The sequence below is a fragment of the Meriones unguiculatus genome, chromosome 14 (genome assembly GCF_030254825.1).
Source record: "Meriones unguiculatus strain TT.TT164.6M chromosome 14, Bangor_MerUng_6.1, whole genome shotgun sequence".
Classification (NCBI taxonomy): Eukaryota; Metazoa; Chordata; class Mammalia; order Rodentia; family Muridae; genus Meriones; species Meriones unguiculatus.
Window position 1 is genome coordinate 78,426,592 of NC_083361.1, and position 12,508 is coordinate 78,439,099.

At 41.2% G+C, this 12,508-nt stretch overlaps 1 protein-coding gene across 1 annotated transcript in view; it reads left to right on the forward strand.

The window, feature by feature from the left end:
* Window positions 1-5,183: 5,183 nt before the first annotated feature.
* The window catches only part of Rab30 (RAB30, member RAS oncogene family), a 94,375-nt gene continuing 87,050 nt past the window's right edge, over window positions 5,184-12,508 (forward strand). Inside the window, exon 1 of the mRNA XM_060367587.1 lies at window positions 5,184-5,362. The gene's annotated coding sequence lies outside the window, so the exon portion shown is untranslated. The remainder of the gene's footprint in view (window positions 5,363-12,508) is intronic.

Consider the following 12,508-nt stretch of genomic DNA (forward strand, 5'->3'; position numbering starts at 1 on the left):
TGCCAGGCATGGTGACTCACACATGTAATCACAGCACTAGAGAGGCAAGAGGCAGGAGGGTCTCTGTGAGTTTGAGGTCACCCTCCCTGGTCTACCTAGGAAGTTCTAGGACAGCTAGGTCGATGTACAGATACCCTGTCTCAAAAGAATAGAACTTATTTCTACTTAAGTTCTTTGACATTCACTCTGGATTACTGCACAGGTATTAGTTTCCTGATTAGCTTAGGAATAAATAAAGTGGATCTCTTGTGAGTTTGAGGCCAGCCTGATATTTGTAGATAGTTCCGTGACAGCCAGAGCTATACAGATTCTGTTTCTGAAGGGGGGGGGGAGGTGTGTGTCTATGTGTGCCAAATGCCTTTGCATCTAGGTGTCAAGATTCATGGCAAATTACATTTATTAATGTGTTTCTCTCACTCCCAATAGCTGTAGTAGATTGCTTGATTCAGTCTTACAATTGCCAGAAACAGACAGTAGCCTGAATAAAAATTGTCATCAGTCATCCTTGCTGTGCCTTACAGTCTTTTTTGTAGTTCAAAATATGCTAATATACAGCACAGCAATTCAACCTGCAGCCATATAGTCTTTCATTAGAAATATCTCAGCTGTGGCTAGAGATGGCTCAGTGGTTAAGAGCAAATGCTTCTCTTCCACAAGACAAAGGTTCAATCCCCAGAACCCACATGACAGCTAACAACTGTAATTCCAGTTCTAGGGGATCCAACATTCTCACACAGATACATATGCAGGCAAAACACCAATGCACATGAATAATAAAAAAAGATGGGTTATATCTATGCCAGAAGGCACAGATCTTATGAGACTAAATGGTCCTGCATTTGAACATACTGGATGGATTACGTGTCAGGACTATCTAATGAGTAACTTCCTTTGATGCTTTTAAGTTTTTCATTATATACTCTTACTGTCTTAGTTTCTTCTTCATTTATTTTTCCAATTATATTTCTAGAGAAAACAGTTACCCAATAGGATGAGAGTAACTTCAGGCAATGCAAAATTTAATTCATAACTGTTAGAATTAGATTTATGACATTCTCAGAGGGCTACACTCCTTGTCAGGTTGCTTTTCTTGTTTTGCATCTTTTGTATCCGCACAATCACATTTTCCAAAGAAAGTAATCTAATAATTTCAATCATCAGGATTTCTCCTGTCAGTAACAAACGTTGATAAATGTAGCTGGACATGGACCAGTCCTGTCACTGAACATTTAATGCTTTCTCCAATAGTGGTTTTAAGGATCCCAGTTGGGTTTGGTGTGCATTAATGAAGAGCTAATACCACCCTTTAGGATGAAATTACTCACTAGGTAAAGTTCCTGGTCACTGTTTATGTTTTTTTTTTTTTAGTTTTATAAAAATGCACAAAACACAAGTTTGGTTATACAGGCAGCCAAGACCTGGAAATGGCAATTATGAAAAGACAAATAATTCAATAAATATCTTTTCTGTGGTTTGACAGGGATTCACCATGTAACTAAACCCGGCTTAGAATTCCTCCTGCAGTCCAGGCCAGGCTCTAAGACCGCTTCCCTGTTTCTACCTCCACAGTGCTGGGTTTAGCAGCTGGTGCCATCAGGCTCCACACCTAAACCACTAGGTTTTATGCAGGAAAATAACTGCAAAGTATTTCAGAGATCTTCTTCTTTGCCTTCTTGGCTGGGTTTCCCAGAAGAGAGGAAGTTTATGTGTCCCTAGATTTCTTTAGGAAGTGATCACTGTGCATTGAGTTTGGATGGGGCTTTAGTTTCTAAGAGGGAGTTAAGTAAGTTGAGAAGACAGAGAGAAGGTTCAGTGGTTAAGAACACTTGTTGCTTTTGCAGAGGATCAGGTTCAGTTCTCAACACCCACATGTAGCCAAAATCCATGATGGCAAAACACCCATACACATACACACACAAATCTTTAAAAATGACTAGACTGTTGCTTCTACATTGTAAATAAACAGTGTGTTACCCTTAAAGACTTCTCTACTTTTGTGTTGTATTATGTAATCGTCACTGATCTATTCCACAATAGTCTGTTTCCAGTAAAGGCCACTTAATACATATGAGGAGCATGCTCTGTAATTGCAATGTTGCAACTGTATTGAAGACTCTATGTCAACATTACCCACAATAGTAAGCTTTGTATATTACCACTTTAGAGAAAGAGCCAAATCCTTCCACAATTATTTCCTTATACTTACAAGCATGGCTTTAGTGTTTCCTTGTATAATTGTGTTGATGGCTGGAACTTTGAGCAAACTAAAACCCACTGGACCTCACCCTTTAAATAGGTCAAGTGTATATGTGAATTTCATTTCAGTAAAGCTGTTTATAAAAAAAGATACAACTCAAGAGGATTATTCTTCATAGCAAGGTCATACAGCATCATTAAAGGTTCTTAAAGACCTATGTATATATACCTACTTACAATTGATTACAGTCGAGTGTCTCTGCATACCTGAATTTCCTGAAATTGTTATATTCATGAACACATAGTTTATCAGCATATATTCTTACAAAGACATGTTTTCTAGTGTCCCTTTAATTATCCAAGCCTGTTAAAATCTGAAAAATAAGATAAAGAAAGCTTGCTCTTCTAGGTAGTCATTAATTAAAATTAATTTGGAGTTGTTTAGATTTCTAATTTTGATGGAGATGTTTGTTTTATTTACCTTAAGTTGCGCAGGAAATCCAGTAGCAAAATCTACGTAAAATTATTATAAACAGAACAGCAAGGACACTAATCAGAGACTTTATTTCCTAAATATTATCAACTCAAAAAATAAAAAAAATTAATTTATTATCCAGAACGAATTAAAGATTGTAGCAAGAAAAAAAAAAAAAAAAACCTAAAACAACAAAACAAAACAAACAAAAAACCCCCCAAAAATAGTTCCTAAATCCAATGGTATGTCCACCTGTGTCAGCTTAAGGAAATGTAGACTATGGTGTTTACCTTAACCGAAGAAGAGGTCTGAAAGATGCATTTTTTTTTCCTGGTTATGTTTTCCCTTAGGTTTCTAATGGAATTTTTTTCCTATGAAAGTTAAGACTTAATTTGTACAGTCTTTCTAAAAGACACTGATATTTTTTCCATTCAGTTATGGTTGAATATCCATTATATATAAAGCTAGAATACGTCACACAACAAATTATAGAACCCATTACATGATACTGGTCCCATTTTTCACACTATTTCTACCCAATCTGTTATTTTTCTTTCAATAAATCAGTCTCCCACATAACTCAAACTAAGGTTACTGCTCATATAAATGTCTAATAAAACAGAGATTCATTAACCTGAACCATTTCTACAGTTAAATCAGAGGAAAGAAAGAAAAGGGTAAACACTTTGTTTCCTTTCTAGTACTTACCATTACAGGCAGAAAAACAGTGTTATTTCTGAGGCTTTTATGTTGTTGAATAAATGGAAGAAGGCTCTTGCCACTTCCATAGCTTCTTCTCACAACATAAGCTGAGTCTTTGAAAAACGCTTTTTAATTGCCATCTTCTTCACACATCTTTGACTGTTCCTATTGGCAATTTAGAAACCAGTCTGCCTAGCTTTTTGATAGGAAGATCTACTTAACAGCTGAATTTTATTAACTTCTAACACAGGCATAGTATGTACTTTCACTGATGCAAACAAACCATCCAATCCAGGGTCTTGAGTACACTAGGTGAATCCTTATCATTGAGCCAAGTCTACTGCACAAAACTCCAGAGGGGAAGAATAAAATACACAAATTATGCATATCAGCATTTTAGCTTTTCAGAGACCCTCAGTAGGAAGTAAACTTTCCTATCTTTCCATAATGAACTTCAGAATCTGAAAAACAAACACACAGAACTGTTTTAGTTCCTGGGAGAAATGGTTAATTTGAGTTGCCAAAAAAAAAAAAAAAAAAAAAAAAAGGCTCAAAAGTTCTTTAAGTAATCGTACATTTGAAGTACTCCAAAGAAGACATTGGGGGCAGGGAGATGAGGGAGGGAGGGTGGGTTTGGGAGGGAATGACGGAGGGGGCCACAGCTGGGATACAAAGTAAATAACCTGTGATTAATATTAAAAAACTATTTTTAAAAAAAGGACAATGAACGCATTTTAACTGGTGAGGGTACCAAATGGGTAAAGGGAAGGGGATGCTTAATGCGCTAACGTTATCTGCGTGAGGATATCACAACGAAACACATTATTTTGCACAATAAGTATACTGTAACAAAAGAAGAAATGTTAAGTTAGTGATCCATGATTATCAACCTCGAGCATCCGCAGTATTTTAGGTCATTCGGCGTTGGTCCCAGTGAAGACTGCTCACTTCTAGTACCTTTTCAATGTCTTTCGGTTTCGCGGAAGGGTAAGAAAGATTAGGTGCTAACTTCTCTTAGTAGCTCCTTCTTTCTTATTTTCAGGGCTTTTTTGTTATCTACCAATGATTTCTTTGAGGCCCTTTGCGAATTGAGACTGTATGAAAATTCGGAGGTGGGGCGAGTGTCCGGCACCTGAGGAAGGGAGCATGAGGGACGGAGGAGAGCGGCAAGACAAACGGCCAGACCTAGGCTTAGCTCACTCATGGGGTGCAAGCGGGCTTTTCGTCCTGCAAGCGTGAGGCCCGCCGTCCCGAGTCCCCGCACCACACAAAGACACCTGCCCAGACAGTCCTGCCAGGAAGTCTAAAGGGTCCTCCACGCTCAGAAGTAAAGCAGCGACTCCCTGTGTCCCCGGGTGGTGAGGCCCTGTGCAAGCAGGGCTGAGGCTCACTCCGACTCGCGAAGCCATTTCTGGCCCGACCGCCCTGCCCGTGCCTAGTGTACCCTCCATCCAGGCCTAGCCTGTGCGCGAGGAGAGCAATCCCTATGTCCTCGCTTCACCATCCTCACCAAGCCGCCTTTAAGCTCCAAGAAGCCACCGACACCTCAGCTCGCCGCAGCTCCAGAGCTCCAACATGGCGGCCGGTCCAGTCCCTCTCTGGGCGCTCCGACCGGAGCATCCTGGGCATTGTAGTTCGGGCTGTAGCCTCTGCGTCCCTCCCGGACTTCAGAGGACTACAGATCCCAGAATGCACAGCTCTGGAGCATGGCTATTGGGGCTGCTCGGACAGAGGGATGATGTCATTGCAAAACCCCACTGCATTCATTGTGCTACAGTCTGCCCGCCCCCCCATGCCCCCCCATTGCTGCTGCTGCTGGGCTCGCTATTGCCGCTCGCTCCAGTTGAGCCCTGAGTAGCTGCAGGACCAGGGCAGGGACTGACTCCAGTCCTTGGACTTAAGACACCGCAGCACCTTCCCTTGCGTGCGTGACTCATTCGTATATCATTTCTGTTTATGCCTGGGGTGGGGAGAAAAATCCCAAACCAGGTGAGTTGAAGTGATTTGTTCAAATCGTTCTCCCAAGTTATTCCTCCCGTTTAGTTCTCAAGGCTTTCTTTTGAGAAGATGGGGCCGGGAATGGGGGTATGGGTTTGGGAGGTTCTCACTGGCGCTGCTAAGGGCTAAATCTCTCTGTGCAATGTGGGTCACTGCAAAGAACAACTCCTGCAACCTGCCCCCGCCAGGGGACTGGTGCCTGCCGATTTCCTCGCCTCAACTCCCTTTAACCTTTTTGAGGCTGAGAGAGGGGGCTGGGCTGGGAAGGATGTTGGGAAGTGCACTTGGAAAACATAAGGAGGGCAAAGGAGGCGGACTGCAGTCCTGTCATTCCACGGCCCCAGGGCTGAGATTTGAGTGGGAAAGGGTGATGTGTGGGGAGAAATGGAGACAGTGATTTAACGTGGCCGTACTTCTTTAGACCATTTGTGTCGCTTGGACCAGCACACGCTATTTTTAAGATGAGCATGTTTCTCTTGAGTCGCTTAAGTTTGTTTCGTAGGGCTGTATTCCATGTTTTATGCCTGTGTCGTTTGTCTCGCTTTTTTTTTTTCCTCTGATGATTTGAGGCGACAGTGTCCTTCAATGGTGTACTCCGTGCCAGTCAGAAATATTTCACGTGTTTAGGGAAGGTTCTCTTAGGCTGCTAGAAGCAGCATTTTTGTTAAGCGTTTTTATTATTTTTGCGTTCTCCCGACTGCGGGATTCAGGATTGTTTGGAAGTGGAACTGATAGATATGTGCTTGTCTGAGTGTTTTAAATTACATCGTAATCGGCTCTTGTCACTGACAATGGTACTGTAACTAGCTGCGGTTTCCTGAGGCTTAGTCTCCACTCACAAATAACGGTTTGTAGACGGAATCGATTAGGGAACCTGCATACTATTTTTTTTCTTTTTGTCTTCTTTTTTTCTTTTTTAAGGAAAGGAAAAGTTAGACGCGCTACCACCATTTACTGGCCATCACTGAAAGGTATCCAAGAACACTGAGCCTGACCAGGGAAACCACGGAGCGTGGTAGTGTGTTTTGTGGTATTTTTTTTTTTTTTGCTTGAATTTTGTTTTTCAGCGATTTGACACATTTAACAAGGCAGGCAACATACTGGCTTGTATGATGCTGGCTCTCCTCTTTTAAGAGTTACAGGGATAAACACTGCAATAAATATGTTCCTTTGAGATAAACAGCTGGCTGGCTCCAGAACAGTTGGGGCTAGTTTTAGCTGGGAGATGTACAACCTTGGAAATGAATGGACTTAGATCAACCACACCCCCTCTAGGAATGTCAAAAGAAGGAGAAAAGCCAGAATATTTGCTTAACTCCAAAATGCTAAAGCTTTTCATAGCTGGGTCAAGCTTTGGGGAAAAGTCATTACTCTCTGTGCTTAGCTTCTATGAACCAATTTTATCCATTTTTAATTTAGATGTTCCGGTCTCCAATATTGCTGCTGGGGTGACACTGTTAAATGCTTCGCGTTACTGAGTGCAAAGGGCAGTCCATTGTGTGGGCTTTGTAAGTGGAGGGGTTTATTGGAGTGTAATGAGTATTATTTAGATTTGGGAAAAAAATCAACAGTGTGTATTTGCTTCTTCCTATACAATTGTGGTGACACTCCACCCTTCCCTTCTATGCCTTTCATTCTCTCCCTATCCCATTCACATCTCTTCACATTCCATTTTTTCCTTGTCTCATTGTAGTAAGTACTGGTTTTTCTCTCTTTTTGTAGGATCTCCCCAGTGTTAGAAGAGTATCACATCTCTTTTTCTAAGTCGCTTTGTAAGCTCTGTACATCCCTCCACACCTTCATCCTCCCCTCCCTGAAGGAACCCTGTAGGCTCTGTGTGAGTCTTTATTCAGAGTCCTCTTTGAAGAGGTTCTAGCATTTCTTTTTCTTGGAGTCTGTGCTTGGCAGGATTACACTAGTGAGACTGATCCAGGGCTGGGATTGTGGTTTTCATGGCAAACATAACCTGGGCTCGTGAGTATATGGACAATGAATGCAGCTTTGGAGCTCTTGTACTTTTTTTTCCTTGGCACCTGCTAAGAAGTCCCCATGGTTTAGCAAGTTTTTAAAATGCTTTACACAAAATGCTGTCATAATTCCTAAAGAAGTAGTCTTAAGTAGCTTCTGCTTCATTTAGTATCTTTGTTTCTTATCCTATCCCTATTCCCGTGAGTGCTGGGAAAACAGTGTATCCCTTAGCAAGAAGCTAAGCAACAGTTCAGGCAGGCAAACTGCTCTTGTGTTTCTTCAGGTAGTTGGGAGTTCCTGCCATTTTGTTTTTGTGGAGGGAAGAAGTTTGCTGCTCTCTCTGGGAGCTGGGTGTGGTAGCAGCTGTATCTCCTCTTTACTTAACCAGGCATTTAAGTTCCATTGTCCTTTGAAGGCAGCCTATGCGACCAGGGGGTGAGACTTTATTTGAACCACTTTGCATTACTAATTCTTTTCTTCTGCAATGCTCCCTCACACACTGGGGTTTTTAATGACACAGGGAGGAGAAATGAGATGAGTGATTAGATTTGGCTCTGTCACTGCTGTCCTTATGACTTTCAAGAACTGTAAATTTCTGCCTAAGTTTGTATATGTGCAAAGGGGCACCACTCCTTGCTTCCTGGTTTGTTTGGCTTTTTGTTATAATCCTCCATGATAAAGCCTGAAACTTATTCTGACAGCAAATGTCAATTGACAAAGTATTGTGATAAGCACCTTGGTAAATTAATGAAGAGAAATGTTTCCCCTTGCATTGAATTATTCCAAGTGTAATATATGCTTTTTTTCCAGGCTATTGAAAGATAGGATGTGGTACCCAACATGACTCTGCTCCCTTTTCTGGGGCAATCAGGGAAGGTTTCCTGTAGGAAGTGGCACTTGAAGGGACTTGAGTGATCAGGGAATAATTTGGGGTGGAAATGGGAGTTGCTTAGAGTAGAGTAAATAGGGTTTTAGGAGAAAGGAACTGCATATTCAGCATACAAAGAGAAGAGTGTTGAATAGGAGAGTATAATAAAGAAGCTGAAAGATGTGGGAGAGGCTGGAGCCTGGGCAGTTTTGAATGACAAGGTTATTTTGGTCTTCTTCTTCTGGGTAATGGGAATTTAGGAAGTGCTTTAATTAGCTAGATGAATGTCATATATGGAATTATATTTAAAAACACCCTAGCTTTATCAAGATGGCTCCATGGGTATAAGCCTGAGGACCTGAGTTAAGTCCCTGGAAAGAGAAGACCGACTGAAAGTTGTCCCCTGGCCTGTATGTGTGCTGATGTGTAGGACACACACACTCTCTCTCTCTCTCTCTCTCTCTCTCTCTCTCTCTCTCCCTCCCTCCCTCTCTCTCTCCTATAATAAATGGCTTGGCCAGATTGAGTCTGTGGAGATGGTGTAGACTAGGTGATAGGTGATGATGCTTCACTTGTGGAGGAGACTGGAGAGACACTAAGTTTGAAAATTATAATTGCCTAAATATATTGATTGATTAGATGTGAGAATGGGAAGCAACGGTAGAATATGGCTTGTGTTTTTCCCTTTTAAGCAATCCAGATGTCTTTTACAGGGAAAGAGAAAGCTGATTGGGCACTGAGTTTCTTTGTTCAAGAAGAGCGGAGGGGGGACTCTGGGTTATGCTGAATTTGAGGTTCCTGGAACCCATCTAAGACCTTCGTTTTATTCTTCCAATAGTTGTGTAGGGTGTGACATGGTAGTCTAAGGAAGAGAGCTCGAAGGAGGCTAGGATGGGTTCTACTTATTATTAATGTATAGTATTGAGAGTGGCAAAAATATTTTCAAGGTTTAGTTTTCTTATCTATAGAATGGGTATTACAGCATACTGTATGCTAATGCCCAGATATATGTGTACCACGCTAGGAAGGCAACTTCCAGTGAGACAGTGTTTGCTTTCAAGAAACTTCTCCAGGGTCTGGAGAGAGGGCTCAGAAGTTAAGAGCAATGACTGTTCTTCCAGAGTTCCTGAGTTCAGTTCCCAGCAACCACATGGTGATTCGTGATCATCTAAAGGAGATCTGGGACCTCTTCTGACCTGCTGACACACATGCAGGCAGAATACTGTATACATAGCAAATAAATAAATCTTAATTTTTTTTTTCTGCAAAGAAAGAAAAACATGTGAACAGATGGAGGGGTGAATAGCAATTTTAGGACAGCACAGCCACACAGGAGGCCTGCAGTCTTGGAGGATAATGGCGTGGCCCGCAGCCTTTGACTCTAGAAATGAAGGCAAGGGACAGCTCTAGGGATTAGGTCCCCAGGCCTTGCACAAATTAGGGACTCTGCATGTTTGTTAACTGGATGGACTAACCTAGGTCTCTAAGGATGTTTTCTAAATAAAGACAAATTTCAACGTATCAAAAGATTCAATAAGTAATAATGAAATGTCAAATGTAAATGCTACTAACAGATTGTTTTCTGAGACCTATATAGTCCTTAAGGTATTTTAAGGAATTCAGAAGTATTTTGGTTTCTTTTAGGACTTTACTTCTTAAATTCAAGTTAGTATCTCAAAAATCATCCTAATGCCCATAATATCCCATAAATCAATGGGCTTCTTGAATTTTACACATAAGCAAAGTCACATGCACACAAAATAAATACAATTTAGTGAACTATTGACAATATTTTTCTGTAGTAAGGATCTATTTAACTGCATAGAAATTCTTTAATATATCTTTCCCCTTTTATTTTATTGCACAGGAGGGGGAAAAAGACAAAACACCACAATGTTATAATTACTTAGGAAATCGTTGCTATATTTTCTTGGCTGTAGTGGAAATGTGGCCAATCTCCAAATGAGTATTTCCATGTGAAGAGGAATTTTATGTGATTCATGGATAACTTATTTTCAGGCTCCTTCCCACTGGAATCTAACCTCTGAAAATTTGAAGCCTCAAGATTAGTTTATCATAAAGGTTCCTGGGATTTTTTTTTTTTTTTACTTTCAGTGTTGGGGACCAAACCTATAACATAAGGGTCCTTTGAAAGTCATCAGGAGGGTGCTGGAGAGATGGCTCAGAGGATAAGAGCACTGATTGCTCTTCCCAAAGGTCCTGAGTTCAATTCCCAGCAACCACATGGTGGCTCACAACATCTAAACATGAAGTCTGGTTCCCTCTTCTGGCGTGCAGGTTAACTGTACATGCTAACACACATTGCATAAGTAATAAATAAATAAATCTTTAAAAAAAAGTCATCAGGAATACAGGAGCCACGAGGCCACATGTTAATTTGTGTACGTTAATGTGCTAGAGTTCATTTGTGTGTTTCCGCATTTTCTCTTACCGTTCATTATGTGTGCTCCTGGACAAATACCTTAACCTCGTTGAACCTGTGCCATAGGATGATTGTTGAGAAGATTAAATGAGAATATATTTTCAGATTTATTTGTGTGTGTGTGTGTGTGTGTATGAGTGTGTGTGTGTTTAGTGCTTTCAGAGGCGAGCAGAGGATGTCAAATCCCCTGAAAAACATTACAGATGGTGATGACTCATCAGTTGTGCAGGGAACTGAACCTCGGTCTTGTGAGAGTAGCAATACTTGTAGCTACCCAGCCACCTCTCTAGGCCTGAGAATGTATTTTAAGTATCTGGTCTGAAGCCTGATACAACTGGTGTTCATGGTGGCTTTAACATTTTTTTTTCTTTAAGATTTATTTCATTTTCTACGTGTGAGTGTTTTGACAGCATGGGCGTACCACATGTAGGTACACAAATGTGTATACCACATGTATGCCTGGTGCGTAGAGAGGTCAGAAAAGGATATCAGCTCCCCTAAAACTGGAGTTACAGAGGGTTATGCGTTACCGTGTGGGTCTTGGGAACTGAACCCAGGTTCCCTCCAGTGGCAAGTGTTCTTAACTACTGAGCCATCTGTCCAGGCCCGTGGCAGCTATCTTAAACATTTATTGATAATTTTCAGTGTTTTATTTATTGGGTGATGCCTATTTAGTACTCATAGTGGCAGATGAGAAATGGTGTAATGAGACCAGCTGAAGTTCACATCATCAGCACTGAGTTGCTGGAGTAGAAATCGATGTTTGCCAGAAACGTTTAACTTGCATCTATCTAATCGCGAGGAAATAATTAAACAAATATAGTTGTGGAATGCACTATACACAGTAGTTGGCTTGATCTTCAAAACATTGTGAATGAATCATGGAACAGAATAAAAGGTAAATGTTAAAGGAGGTTAAAGAGATAGGACAACTTAAAGCAGCTTTTAACCTTTGATTGAAGCCCTAAAAACCAAAGAAAGCAAATGTTATAAGGACACCTGGGGAAACTGGAATAGGAGCTGCATATTAATTAGCCATTAAGATCCTTAGGGAAGCCTGTCATGTTGGTGCAGCACTCAGAAGGCAGAGGCAGGCAGATCTCGTAGTTGAAGGCCAGCCTGGTCTATGAGAGTTCTAGACAACCAGGGCTAAACAGAGAAACCCTGTGTGGTAAAACAAAACAAAACAAAACAAAACAGACAAGCAAACAAAAATCATATTGGATGTCATGCATCTATTGTTTAGTCCAGTGTGTTGATATTAGTGTGTCCTTAGGTGCTGTTGTTTTCAAGAGCCTCACAGCAAAACCAGAAGGCATGTTTGCGGGGCATTTTTCTAATTAATGCTAGAGGGCCCAGCCCACTGTGGGTGGCTTCACCCCTAGGCAAGTGGTCCTGGGAGATATAAGAAAGATAGCTGAACCTGAGCCTGGAAGCTGGCTAGCAAGCTGCATTCCTCCATGGTTTCTGCCTCACTCCCCTGCTTTGGCTTTGCTCTCCTAAACTTGTTTTGGTCAGTGTTTTTATCACAGCAACAGGAACCTAACTGGGACGTCTGTGTAAAATAGCTCTGACAAATTCGCATGCACGTAAACACATAAATATATGCTCCCTGTAAGGTGCTGGCCCCTCTGACTAAGCTTACCATGTCGATCTTTTCTGTGATTCCAATAGTGTTTTCAGGCTGGATTTTCTCGTTCTCATAAAGTCTTCTCTGTTTGGTCTATCAGACATTATGTGCATTGTGTGCATACAAGGAAGGTCCTGGACTGGGTGTTCTGATGGTGAAGCAAAGATGGCGCTTTCCTTCCACCCTGCTTTATTCTTCAAGACTCAGATCTTTTAGTAGGGTCTTCAA